Source organism: Octopus bimaculoides, chromosome 8 (genome assembly GCF_046866305.1).
Source record: "Octopus bimaculoides isolate indiv1 chromosome 8, ASM4686630v1, whole genome shotgun sequence".
In the NCBI taxonomy this organism is placed as follows: Eukaryota; Metazoa; Mollusca; class Cephalopoda; order Octopoda; family Octopodidae; genus Octopus; species Octopus bimaculoides.
The window spans coordinates 5,898,274-5,910,773 of NC_142935.1; the positions used below are offsets into that span (position 1 = coordinate 5,898,274).

A 12,500-nucleotide genomic window follows, 5' to 3' on the forward strand; every position below is an offset into this window, starting at 1 on the left:
TTCATTTCTTCCAGCGATATAACATTAATGGATGTTTACTAGAGGGATGTTTACCCTTTTTGTCCTCCGTAGTAAAAGAAATATCTCTCTGTTAAACATCTATTAATGTTTTATCGCCTGAAGAAATGAATCGATGAAGATTATCTACCAGATATCCACGGATACTTTGTAATCATCCCAGAAATATGGGCTGAGGTCTTAAGAGATATGCGACTTACGGAAACGCGCGTTGCACAGCATTACGTGTTTATTAATTCCATCCAAGGATTATTGTTACCATTACTCTATTTATCCTATATTATATTGGTACAGCCCGATGCAACCTCAAAAACTGGTTCACTACTCAGCATCATTAAACCGTGGTCGGCATTATGGAATTGGAGTTATATTTGTATATTCGGAACGTTTCCAGTAAATAAATTTAAAAGATATATGTATCTATATAATTGAGATTTAGTTGAATTAGGTACTTAAGTTGAAGCACCAAGTCAGTCCGGTATTACATGCACAGTTCGAAGTAAGGTGAATAAAATCAAAATAAGCAACAGAATATCAAGTAGTGATGCAGTACAACCGTTTCAAGCGGCTCCATTTAATTGAACAATGCAATCTGAATATCAATTCAAAAGTAGTGCCATCTTCAGCTGCACAAATTAATAAATAGAATGTTAACAAGTAGGACACAATATAATTTTTCTCAACTATTTTAACAGAGTAAGGAGATGGAACAAATTCATGTTGTCACTATTGTAGTTAAGAATAGACTACACTTTCAAAGAATCGCATGAAGATTGGTGGGGTCATAGTGTTATAAAGGATTGTAATTCGTCTCTAATTCATTTATCTCTTTAGCAACTACTAAATCTAAGACTAGAAGACTGTCTATTTTGAATAACAGACAAGAGTGAGTTGACTGGTCATGGCTAGGTATGGTCATAAATATTATCATAAATATCATCATTTATTATCGTAAAACTTGGTCTCCGTTTATACATTCTAGAAGGGAAGACGTGGCAAGAGTTCTTTTAAGATATTTTCGGCCGACGGTTAACGATAGTTGTGTGAAATTGAAATAATCTTTATTGCAATGAGATGATGGTTTGTAAAGATATCAAATTGGAAATCATAATACATTTTAATTAATGTCATTTTAATAAACGTTACTTTCAGAAAATACAATTGTAACATGACTAAAAATATTTGAATGAATATAAAATTAAACATATTGGACAACCCTCAAAATATTCCTACATATTGGAACAGGCAATTGTCTGTGCTGGCTGATATTTTAAATTCAGAAATCCATCTTGATGTTCTAACAAGAAATAATGCTTTTATCCTTGTACTGAATGATAACATTTAAAAGATATCCATTTCAGACGTGTCGCAAACGTTTTCGAAACACCTAGCTTTTGGTGAAGAGTCACGAATGATAATCATAAATATAATATCCCAAAATTTTATTTCCAAATAAAAATTATCTTGTAAAGGGATTTGAATAAATTGGAAAAAAGCTGAAAGCAAGTTTAAATAGTTTAACTTTCTACGAATGACGTCAATGCAAATACTATCTTCTGAACTGATAATGCTACATAACAATTGAATCATATAGCTAACTGTGAAGCCAAATACCATCCTATATTATCAGTTACACTGACTATCAGGTGTGAAAAACCATTTCCAAAAACACAGAAAAACATTTTTTTTTTATATTTTGTTATAAAGTTATTTTTTAAATGCATACATTTTCTAATATCTTTTGCGTTTCTCTATATGGATTCTTAGTGATTAGTAGTACTTTGGTGTCTTCTTTCAAGGATAGATTTGTTGGAGAATGAGGGAATACAATAGCATCAGTAACATTTATTGTACTTCGGCTGCTGTTTAGACATTAATTATAGCAATGACAACTAAGTTAATGATAAGGTGCCAAAGTAAAAACAACATAAAAAGAATAAAAATCATCAGAAACGTTGCTACATTAGTCGTTCTACTTTGTTTATATTTTCTTAATATTAAATGGATGGAAACAATTTTTTTGTAAAGTTATGTATTAATTGCCTAGCGTAAGCTGTAATTTAGCTACAATTTGTGACTACGGATCCCTTAACGTTTAACATTATGTAAACGATACTGTAACGGTAGAAATGAAAGATTTTTATTTTCTTCAAATCGTCAGTTTGAAACAGAAATATGCTCACTTATGAGAGTTTGTTTCACTCTCACATACACCGTTGATGGCTCAAGAAAGCGAAAAGACTGTTAAACTGTCATAACAGAAGAAAAGTAAATAGCAAATTTGACATCATTGGAATATGTAAGGTGAAATCTGTTAATTAGGACTAGTGTAAAAGAACATAATACTATGAGAGGTGAGAAACGTTTTGCATCGACCTCGTGGAACTACTGGATGATGAAAAAAAAGAGAAATGTCGTCATAATATTCCTGTAAGTACAATATTTTAAATCATTTGAACACACAAGATCAAAAAGAATCTTCGCACACCACAAGCACACCACACACGTAACCAAAACACAGATGCATCTTAACCCACCAACACGCTGGAAGTCGAATCAATATGATCATCGTTTATTAATAAACAGCAAGAGGAAGCTGAATTTTTAGTATAGTTGATTATTTACAGCTTTTAATACCAAAATCTCGGGTCTCTTCTCAGTTAAATGCAATGCAGAATGATAACATATGTATTGCTCACATCTCTTCAAAACACTTATTACATTCATTTATTACATCTATTACATGATTGGAAGATTTGTTCTCTTAGGGAACTAAGAGCATCACTGTTATCTATTTTATGCAATATTTAATGACTAACAAAGCTAGCCTTAGTAAAACAAACTGGATTACAAGCCAAGAGATTATTTGTATTCTTTTATTTGTTTCAGTCATTTGACTGCGGCCATGCTGGAGCACCGCCTTTAGTCGAACACATCGACCCAAGGACTTATTCTTTTGTAAGCCTAATACTTATTCTCTTTTGCCAAACTGCTAAGTTACAGGGACGTAAAAACCCCAACATCGGTTGTCAAGCGATTGTGGGGGAAAAACATACATACACACGCACGCACATATATATACGACAGGCTTCTTTCCGTTTCCGTCTATCAAACGCACTCAGAAGGCTTTCGTCGGCCAGAGGTTATAGTAGAAGACATTCGCCCTAAATTTCTGAATATTACTTTTAAACTTTTACAGATGATTGAAAATAGGTTAAAATGAAAATAATAATTATTAAAACTCCTTTACTTCAAGAAATGGAAATACTCAGTGTCCTATAAACAGGACACTGAGACAATGTGATATAGCTTATTTAATGTTCTCATTTAGTGTCCTATTTATACGACAGTGTTACTTAATGGGTTAATAAACCACTTTTGTCCCTGAAAGTTTTTGTCTATTTCCTACGGATTGCTTGAAGCTAACTTTCTTCCTACACCTCGATCCTTGGATCTTACATTTATATATATATATATATATATATATATATATATATATATATATATATATATATATATATATATATATGTATGTATGTATGTATATACATACAGAGAGAAAGAGACGTGGAAGCACGTGACTTAGTAGTTAGTATGTTGCACTCATAATCGTACGATTGCGGTTTCGACTTCTGGATCGCACTGCACGTCGTGTTAGTGAGGAAATCACTACATATGGTCTTTTGCTGAAGACAAAAGGAAGGACACATGTCTTCACGGAGTCTTCTTTGACACTATTTCCAGGGAATTAAAGATGTAACAACTAAGCTGACGACTTGAATCCCTACTTTTTAATTAGTTTAATTAATCTAATAAGTGATTTAACTCATGTTTATGATATTGACCGCGATAGTGTATTTGAGTTTTGTTCACTTTTGTGTAAAGGCTAGGTATAGCGATAAAAAGTTTAGAAACACCAATATATTCGAACGTTCGAAGCTGATAAAATACACACACAACATATGTATGAATGTATATCTGCATATGTAATATATATAATTGATGATATATACTATAATATAAATATACACATACATATGTATAATTGATAACAATACAATATAACAAGCACACATACACATACACACACACACACACATATATATACATATACAGATATGAAGCTAGTTCAAAATAAGACGTTGCTCTGTCGGTCAACAGTCATACAATTTCACACGATTTGTTTTGTAAAGTTTTGTTTCATCTAAAACCTGTGAAAGGTCAGTAAGTTTTCTTTTACTAATTACTTGGACAATATAAATAATCAATCTAATTAACGAATTTGTTCGAAATTATGTTTTGACAGATGTGTTTAAATATCATTTATAAATCATTGAAAATCTTTTGATAATTGAAGAAGTGTAGCACTTTTTAATTAAATCTTTAGTTTTCTATCTTAAAAGCGGCATAAGACGATTAAACATGATATTCGAGTAACTTCTAATATTTTCCTAGTAGTCACATGAAAACATTTGCACAACAATCATGTTACGAGATCCTGGAATACATTTTCTCACACAACTCGTACACAAGCAGATGATGTCTATTGTTTCTTAAATTGACCTGAGGAGGATGATTTTTAATGAGTTATTTGCTAGCATAGGGAAAGAGATCAAAGAAAAGTAAAAACAATTAATTATAAAGTAAATTGTTAGAGGTGATAACATGATGAAACAACAAACAAATCGATAGAGGGAACTACAGGGGTTGTTTTGCATATCAAAATAGCTACGTTCCTCTCGAGCAGGAATCATTTCGTACCAAACCATTCCAGAGATCAAATACAATACAAATAAATCTAAATTGATTTTATATGCAACAGAATTAACAGGAATTACTTTGCAAAAGCAAAAATAAAATAGAAGCATATACTCCTATAGTTCCAGGGATTCTGAAAGACCTGCAGTCTCTGGTGATTTTACAGGATGCAGAGCTTCAATAACGATTTCTAAATGTCCAGAATCAATACAAGACTTTTTTGTAAGAATTCTTTACTGTATGAGTTATAGGGTTTGATCAACAAATAATGCGGCACAGGTATACGTAAGATACAGATTGCCGAAACAATACATAAAATTATAAGGCAGAGACATCTGGTGCAGATCGATGAAAATTATTCAACAATTATTTAATATATATACACATATTTTGCGTTATCATTTAGGTAAAGGGATAATAAGAACCAATTGTTAGAACTCAGTATACTTTTGCTTTAAATTGAACCATCAACTGAATCCAGAACGTAATATCAGTGAGTGAATAACAAAAATACGTGAGTGTTTGTGTATCTGTCTGTCGGTCTTTAAATTTGTGTAGATCAATGCTGACAATATGATGTCATAATGTCAATGTTGCATCGGTATATAACTTATCTCACCTTAGACATATTCGTGGATGCATGCGCACGCGTGTATTTCATGTTAGGTTATTAAATGGTATGTGTTTATTGGCTATGGGTTAGAAGCTCTCACTTTCTTTTGGATGGTTAATTTCCCCAACAATACACCCACCCCTATTTGAATTGGTTACAACGAAAATGATATAGTGATGAAACATTATAATAGTTTTAAGTAACAGCATCAAACATAGCTGTAATCATAATTATCAACACATGCTAATATGCGCCCTTGTACGAATAGAAATTAGCAACCAATAATGAGATTCTTTCTTCAAAGTGTTGATACATAGTTAATTACTAACAATGAATATAGTTAAGAGTATTTGATCTGAAGATGATGATAAGAATCGAAGTTAATTTCATATCGATTTTTCGTAATATTTTAGTTTATAATCTGAATATTTGATCGAAAAAATATTAAATAATGAACAAAGACGAGTGAAATAAGATATGTATCAGAAAATAATATGCATTGTCTGGAAATATTATGACAACATTGGTACAAGAAACATGAAGACACGTACGTCACCAAATATCTTTTATTGCAAACGATTTTAAACAAAAACATCCTCAATCTGTAATATATAAATTATCTAATCCACCACCATATTGTCAACGTTCACACTACATGCACACGTAAAGTTTTAAAAGTTACACGGTTATAAATATCACACATATTCCATTCTCTTTCTTATAGAATTGTAATCCATTTTTATTGATTTCTTCAAAAGGGAAAAAATAAAAACGGAAAATATGTTCAAAATATTATTGTTAATTCGTTGCTCCCAGCTTCATGTTACATTTGTTAACAATACAAGTTAACAGATTGAGAAATTTCGTTTCAATATTTCCTTATATTAAGGTGGAGAGTACGGTCAAAATACTTAGCGACATTTCATCCGTTCTTACATTCAAATTCCGCCAAGGTCGACTTTGCCTTTCATTCTGTCGGGGTCGATAAGATAAGGATCAGTCGAACACCGAAGACGTTGTAATCGGCATACCCCTCCTTTGTGCCAAAATTTCAAACCAATATTTCCTTGTATTGTCGCTGCTCTTTATGTAAGACGAGATTAGTCTCGAAGAAACTCAAAAGTAGATAACTATTTTATTGTTACGCTGTTCTCAAATAAATCGTTTTCTGTGATTTTCTATTAAAAGACAGAAAAATTTGCAAAGATTTTATTTTCAAATCATATTTATTATCGGATGTGAACTGATTGTTAAAATAATTGGATTTCAGATAAATTCTTAAAGCATAATTCAGATTAATTTATAAAATATTTCAAATCTCAAATCAAATACGAAATATTTATACTCGTAATTAGACTAATATTAAACTAGTAAACGCCTCGAAAAGTGGTTCATCGACATATATGTAATAGGTTAGTTCACATAAAATATTAAGGTGTGTGTGTGTGTGTGTGTGTGTGTGTGTGTGTGTGTGTGTGCGTGCGTGCGCGCAGATATATATATATATATATATATCAATATTACCCTACACCTACTTCACTGAACTACCGACAAAATAAATGAAATGTAAAATTAGCAGAAACAGTTCAATCGTTAAAATTGAATGAGGTCACAGGTGTTCTTCGAAGGATTGTGTGCGTCTGTCTTATATACAGGTGTATATATATATATATATATATATATATATATATATATACATGCATGTGTGTATATACATGTATGTGTGTATACTTTATATATATGTGTGTGTGTGTGTGTGTGTATACTTTATGTGTGTGTGTGATACATATAAGGGTTAAATAACTCTTTTGCAACCAATGTGAAATCGGATCCTTTCTGTTTATTTCCCTCCCTACTTCCTGGAATTAGTTTTCTTTTCATCGTTGACATAGAGAAAATAGATATTATTTAAGTACTGATACAGACTTACTCAAACCTGCCCACTCATCTGAATACTTTGACTTCCACTGGTTTATCTCCGCAAGTGCCACATATTGTGTCAATATATAGGAAATTATATTCATTTTCTCTATTTACGACGTTTATTAATCAATGGTCAATAAGGTTTTAGATTGTGATGATATTACTTGTAAAATTATTGTTGTTTGTTGTTGTTGTCATCATCATCATTACTATTATTATCTTTGATATTTATTATGCGTGGATTTCAAATACATTGTAGATGTTATTGAGATACATAGCAGATCTTATCAAATTTACAGCTTTCACTAAAATCTCAATTAATAATGATTAAATCGTTCTTGAACGTTTTAAACATGTCTAATTTGAGAAGAAATCAATAAATACACCAGATAGATTTCTAGATGAAAAAGTTATCATTTTGGACTAAATTTTCCCCCTCTTCCCTATCATTCAGTAAAATGTGCAGCATGTCAATAGATATAACAGCCAATCAGGACTTGAACTTTTATTGCATGCTGCACTTAATAGAAATGATTAAATTTATAATATGAAACTCGCCAAACATTTAAGAAGATTCACGTTTTAGGTAATGGACTAAGTGCATTCAATCCCGAAGGTCAGAAAGGTAAGTAATAACTATCGAAAAGCAAAACTACTAGTAAAAATTGCAGAGAAATGATTCAATTATCAAAGAGTAACTTAATAAGTGATTCTATTTTCTCATTAGAATTTCTGGTATCTTGCCCGATAAATAAGTGTTTTGTCAGTCAGTAGTTTGGCATAAAGATGATCTCGCTTGCAATCATTAACGTTCCTTAATTTTTCCATTTTCAAATGTTTTATTTGTTCCTTTGTTTTTTCCTTCGTTAATTGAATGAACGATGGGAGATAAAATGAGATTTTATTTTCGTTTTCTGATTTTCAATATGCAGCGAGTAAATCGCATAATTTCGAACTTGCAAACATTCCAAGATATTTTTTTCTCTTTTAATACTATCAAGCTATTAGTAGTGAGGGACGTAGTACTACTACTGGAAGGTCATACTGTAGTTTCGTATGTAGGTGGAAGTCAATTTATATTATTTCATCTGAATATACTATTAGTAAGAGAGGAAGGCTAACATCTCGATACTAAACTTAAAGGTATAGAGATGTGGTGATAAACGTTTCTGTTAAGTTCGTAATAAAATGTGTAACATCAGGTGAATACTTACTAAAATGCTGAAACCTATGGATCATCTCTAATAATATAATATAATCACATTTAAATTATCTCTGGAATTAAAATCTTATAAGTATACCATTTTGGTGCCATTTGATTGTGTTACAAACAATATTGCGGATAGAAGTTACCTAGTTTTCAGTGCAGCTCGCTGTAGTTGCAAAGAGTTCAAAAGGTACAATCCACGGATCGAAGAACTAGAATAGGCCTCGCTCAGGTAGGTAACCTCGCTAGCAATAAATGAGTTTTTAGTGTGAATGGAACGAGAGAACAGTTAAAGCTGCACAGCTAAGGTGGTCGGCTAACGGTAAGATCTTGAAATATTCCTCTCCAAGTCGTTGACCTGAGAAATTGTTTTCGATCGAAATGCCAGTAGTTACCTTTGTATATGACTTTTTCCTTGCCGTGCTGAAAAGGTAAATCTTCATCAGCCGATACAAAGCTCCCATTGGGAGAGATACAGACAAGGACAGTGTATATTTCGTTCCTTTTGACTGATAGGGAACATAAAAGTGAAATGACCTTCTCCTATAATGTAAGGCGTCCAGAACATCATTTTGCAGAAATCCACAGGGATGCAGAGGTGTCAATCTTTGCTGGTCATTTGTGGGGGAAAAAGTAAAGTCACTAACTTTTGTGGAAGAAAGTCAGGAAAACAGGGGCCAATACTATAAGTTAAAACATCTGAAAGAATCCACAAAAATGTTGGACTCTACTAATCTTCTCAATGGAATGGGTGTTAATAGTTCCTAATTTGTAGTAGTTAACTATTTGTCATATAGGACAATGGCTGAGTGAATATAAGTAATGATTAAATGTTAAGGGTTGTAGTTTATCTGAAGGATAGGAGGGAAATCCGTACGAAAGTGAATCTATATATATTCTGCGTGTAGAAGAAAAATCAAACGGGATCACAAGAGGGACAATAATTACAAAAAAATATATCCCAAGTACGAACAACGGGGACTGAATAAAGAGTTTGTCTACAGACACGAAAAGCAAGTGAAAAGGCTAGAAGAGTAAAACAGCCGAAACGTTCTGACTATAACAACCAAATTGAAGATATTTCTCCGAATATTATCCCTGTCTAACATATGTGAGTGTTTATGTATGTTAGTAATGTGAAAGACCACACAAAAATAAGAAAGCGCTGGTTAAATACTCTAATGAAAGAAAGACAAGGAAAAACATGGATTTCACAGGCAACAATGACAATTTTTTTAGGAAGAGGCACAGATTTCAACTTGATACACAGAAAAAGCCGTTTGCACTGTAGTGGAGGAAACTTTCCACTTCCCGCCAACGCCCCACGCAGTTATCCAAGATTTCTAGTCAGAAAAGTGAGGCGACCATATTTTGAGTGTCACGAGGTCAACTGGTTTTCACAAATCTTGGCGAGTATAAATAGTCATCTCTTTAACATTTAGGGTTTGTACATGAATATCGCACAATCCACACGTCTCTACCACCTCCACCTACTTGCCAGGGCCCTCATCTATCCACTGAAATTGTTTATGATTATTTTCACGAACTGACGGGTGACCTCGGCCACGCTCAAGCACTTTAAGACTGTAATTTTCAGTTGGTCATTGACAACACACTTTATCCCGAGATCTCCACCTCTTTTCCACCCTTAATAATATGAACGTTCTGGCAAGAGCAACATCCAAAATCTACCTGGGGTGTATATTAATATTAATAATAATAAAGAGTATGGAAACTTGTATGTCCACAAAATTTATTTTATAGTTATATACAACATATTATAGAAACATGCACGTGTTTCCGCTGCACTTTTGCAAATGTAAGCTTGCAATATTGTTGGTACAGCTTCATGAAAGTCCGTCTATTTGTTCATCCTCAAAGTGAACTGATTAAATTAAATCTTTGCTAGTTAGGGATCTGTGAGAGGTTGGCGTGTTATTTTTAGGTAGTGCTGTTGTTATTTATAGGCATGTGCTGTTCACCTCGAGGATATACAAGTCTCGATACACTTTATTATTATATATATATATATATATATATATATATATATATATATATTTATTTATTTATTTATGGGTTTCAGCTAAGTGGCTGCGGTCATGCTGGAGCACCACCTTTAGTCGAACAAATCGACCCCAGGACTTATTCTTTGTAAGCCTAGTACTTATTCTATCGGTCTCTTTTGCCGAACCGCTAAGTTACGGGGGACGTAAACACACCAGCATCGGTTGTTAAGTGATGGTGGGGGGACAAATACAGACGCACAAACACACATACATATATATACATATACATATATACGACGGGCTTCTTTCATTTTCCGTGTACCAAATCCGCTCACAAAGCTTTGGTCGGCCCGAGGCTATAGTAGAAGACATTTGCCCAAGGTGCCACGCAGTGGGACTGAACCCAGAACCATGTGGCTGGTAAGCAAGCTACTTACCACACAGCCACTCCTGCGCCTGTGTATGTCTAACCAATCATATACACATCTTTACATGCACATACTCATACACACTAATACATAAGCATATTCAACCGTTTCAATATTTATATGAACAAGCACACACACACATACATATGTATATATATATATATATATATATATATATATATATATATATATATATATATACATATGTGTGTACTCCTATTCATATTCCTAATTTCCTTTATGTAAACGCATTTATCAATATATGTGTATACATATAGTGAGGTTTCAGTATGCGCGTGCACACGAATATATGTTTGTTATGTGTGCATGCATACATATGTAAGTAAAATTTATACTCACACACCAATATAGAAGGGGACACACACACACACACACACACATATATATATATATATATATATATATATATATATATATATATATTTGATCCTTTATATTGAACACTCAATATTTCATCTACATTCAATACTTTATTTCATGGTGCCATCCATTTTCATTTTATTTTATTTTATATTATATATTGTATATTATATTATATATTGTATATTCCATATTCTATACCCCACATTGGTTCTGCAGGAATATAAATAAAACATAAAAAACAGACAGTGTTGGAACTCTTTTAAACAAAATAATATATATATATATATATATATATATATATATATATATATAAATATATACGCATATGTAGAATGTGTACATGTGTATGTCTAACCAATCATATACACACGTATACATACACACACTCATACACACTGATACATAAGCATATTTAACCGTTTCAATATTTATATGAACAAGCACACACACACACACACACACACACACACACACACACATACACACTCACATATGAGTCTATGTACAGCTGGGAATGGTTTTCTGTGCGTGCCTCTGAGTATCTGAGCAACTCTGGCAAGTAAAAATAAAATTCAAACCGCCTCCCTGCACGTTTCTCATGTAAAAGCAACAATATAAACCTAAACAAATCTAATTATTTGTCAAAATAATGTAAAATGTTAAAAGAGGGAGCTCTCTTCTTTTTTTATTTGCAGTTATATTTGTTGCTTTTGTTTCATTTGTTTTATGAAGTTGCTTTATCATGTAAAAAGCTTTTTTGGCTGTGAAATTTACCGAGTTATCATCGACTGCGAGCGCGTGCACAAGAAGGGTGGGGTGTGATGTAGTAATTGTACCGAGTGACATGCGAAAGCATCATGCCATTTATAATTTCTGTACATACTGCTAATTGATTCCGGAATATGCTAATTCTGCATCATTTGAAAACAACGCCTAAACAGATTTGTCTTGGACAAAGCAAGAGTTGAAGCGGGGTTGGCTCAGTGTTAGGCAGGGCCTCTCTCAATAGTGAAGAATGACGCCCCAGAGAAGCAATCCATTGAGGTACATGATCAAATGTTTTTAAATAATTACAGCTTTTTCTTCTACTTCACTAGAATGGGGTGGAATATAGGTTTACTAAATCTTCATAGCCAGGAATATATCGATAAATCAATGAAATC

At 32.7% G+C, this 12,500-nt stretch overlaps 1 protein-coding gene and 1 long non-coding RNA gene across 11 annotated transcripts in view; one reads left to right on the plus strand and one right to left on the minus strand.

The window, feature by feature from the left end:
• Window positions 1–12,500, minus strand: part of LOC106878895 (receptor-type tyrosine-protein phosphatase kappa) — a 594,862-nt gene that overhangs the window by 375,008 nt on the left and 207,354 nt on the right. The gene's annotated exons all lie outside the window — the stretch shown is intronic.
• The window catches only part of LOC106878896 (uncharacterized), a 59,448-nt gene that overhangs the window by 6,545 nt on the left and 40,403 nt on the right, over window positions 1–12,500 (plus strand). The window contains exon 1 of one of the 2 annotated variants that reach the window (XR_001410566.3): window positions 1,979–2,448. The exons of the other annotated variant lie outside the window; for it this stretch is intronic. This is a non-coding gene — a long non-coding RNA (uncharacterized LOC106878896). Of the gene's footprint in view, window positions 1–1,978; window positions 2,449–12,500 lie in introns of those variants that run through there. 2 annotated transcript variants of the gene reach the window in all.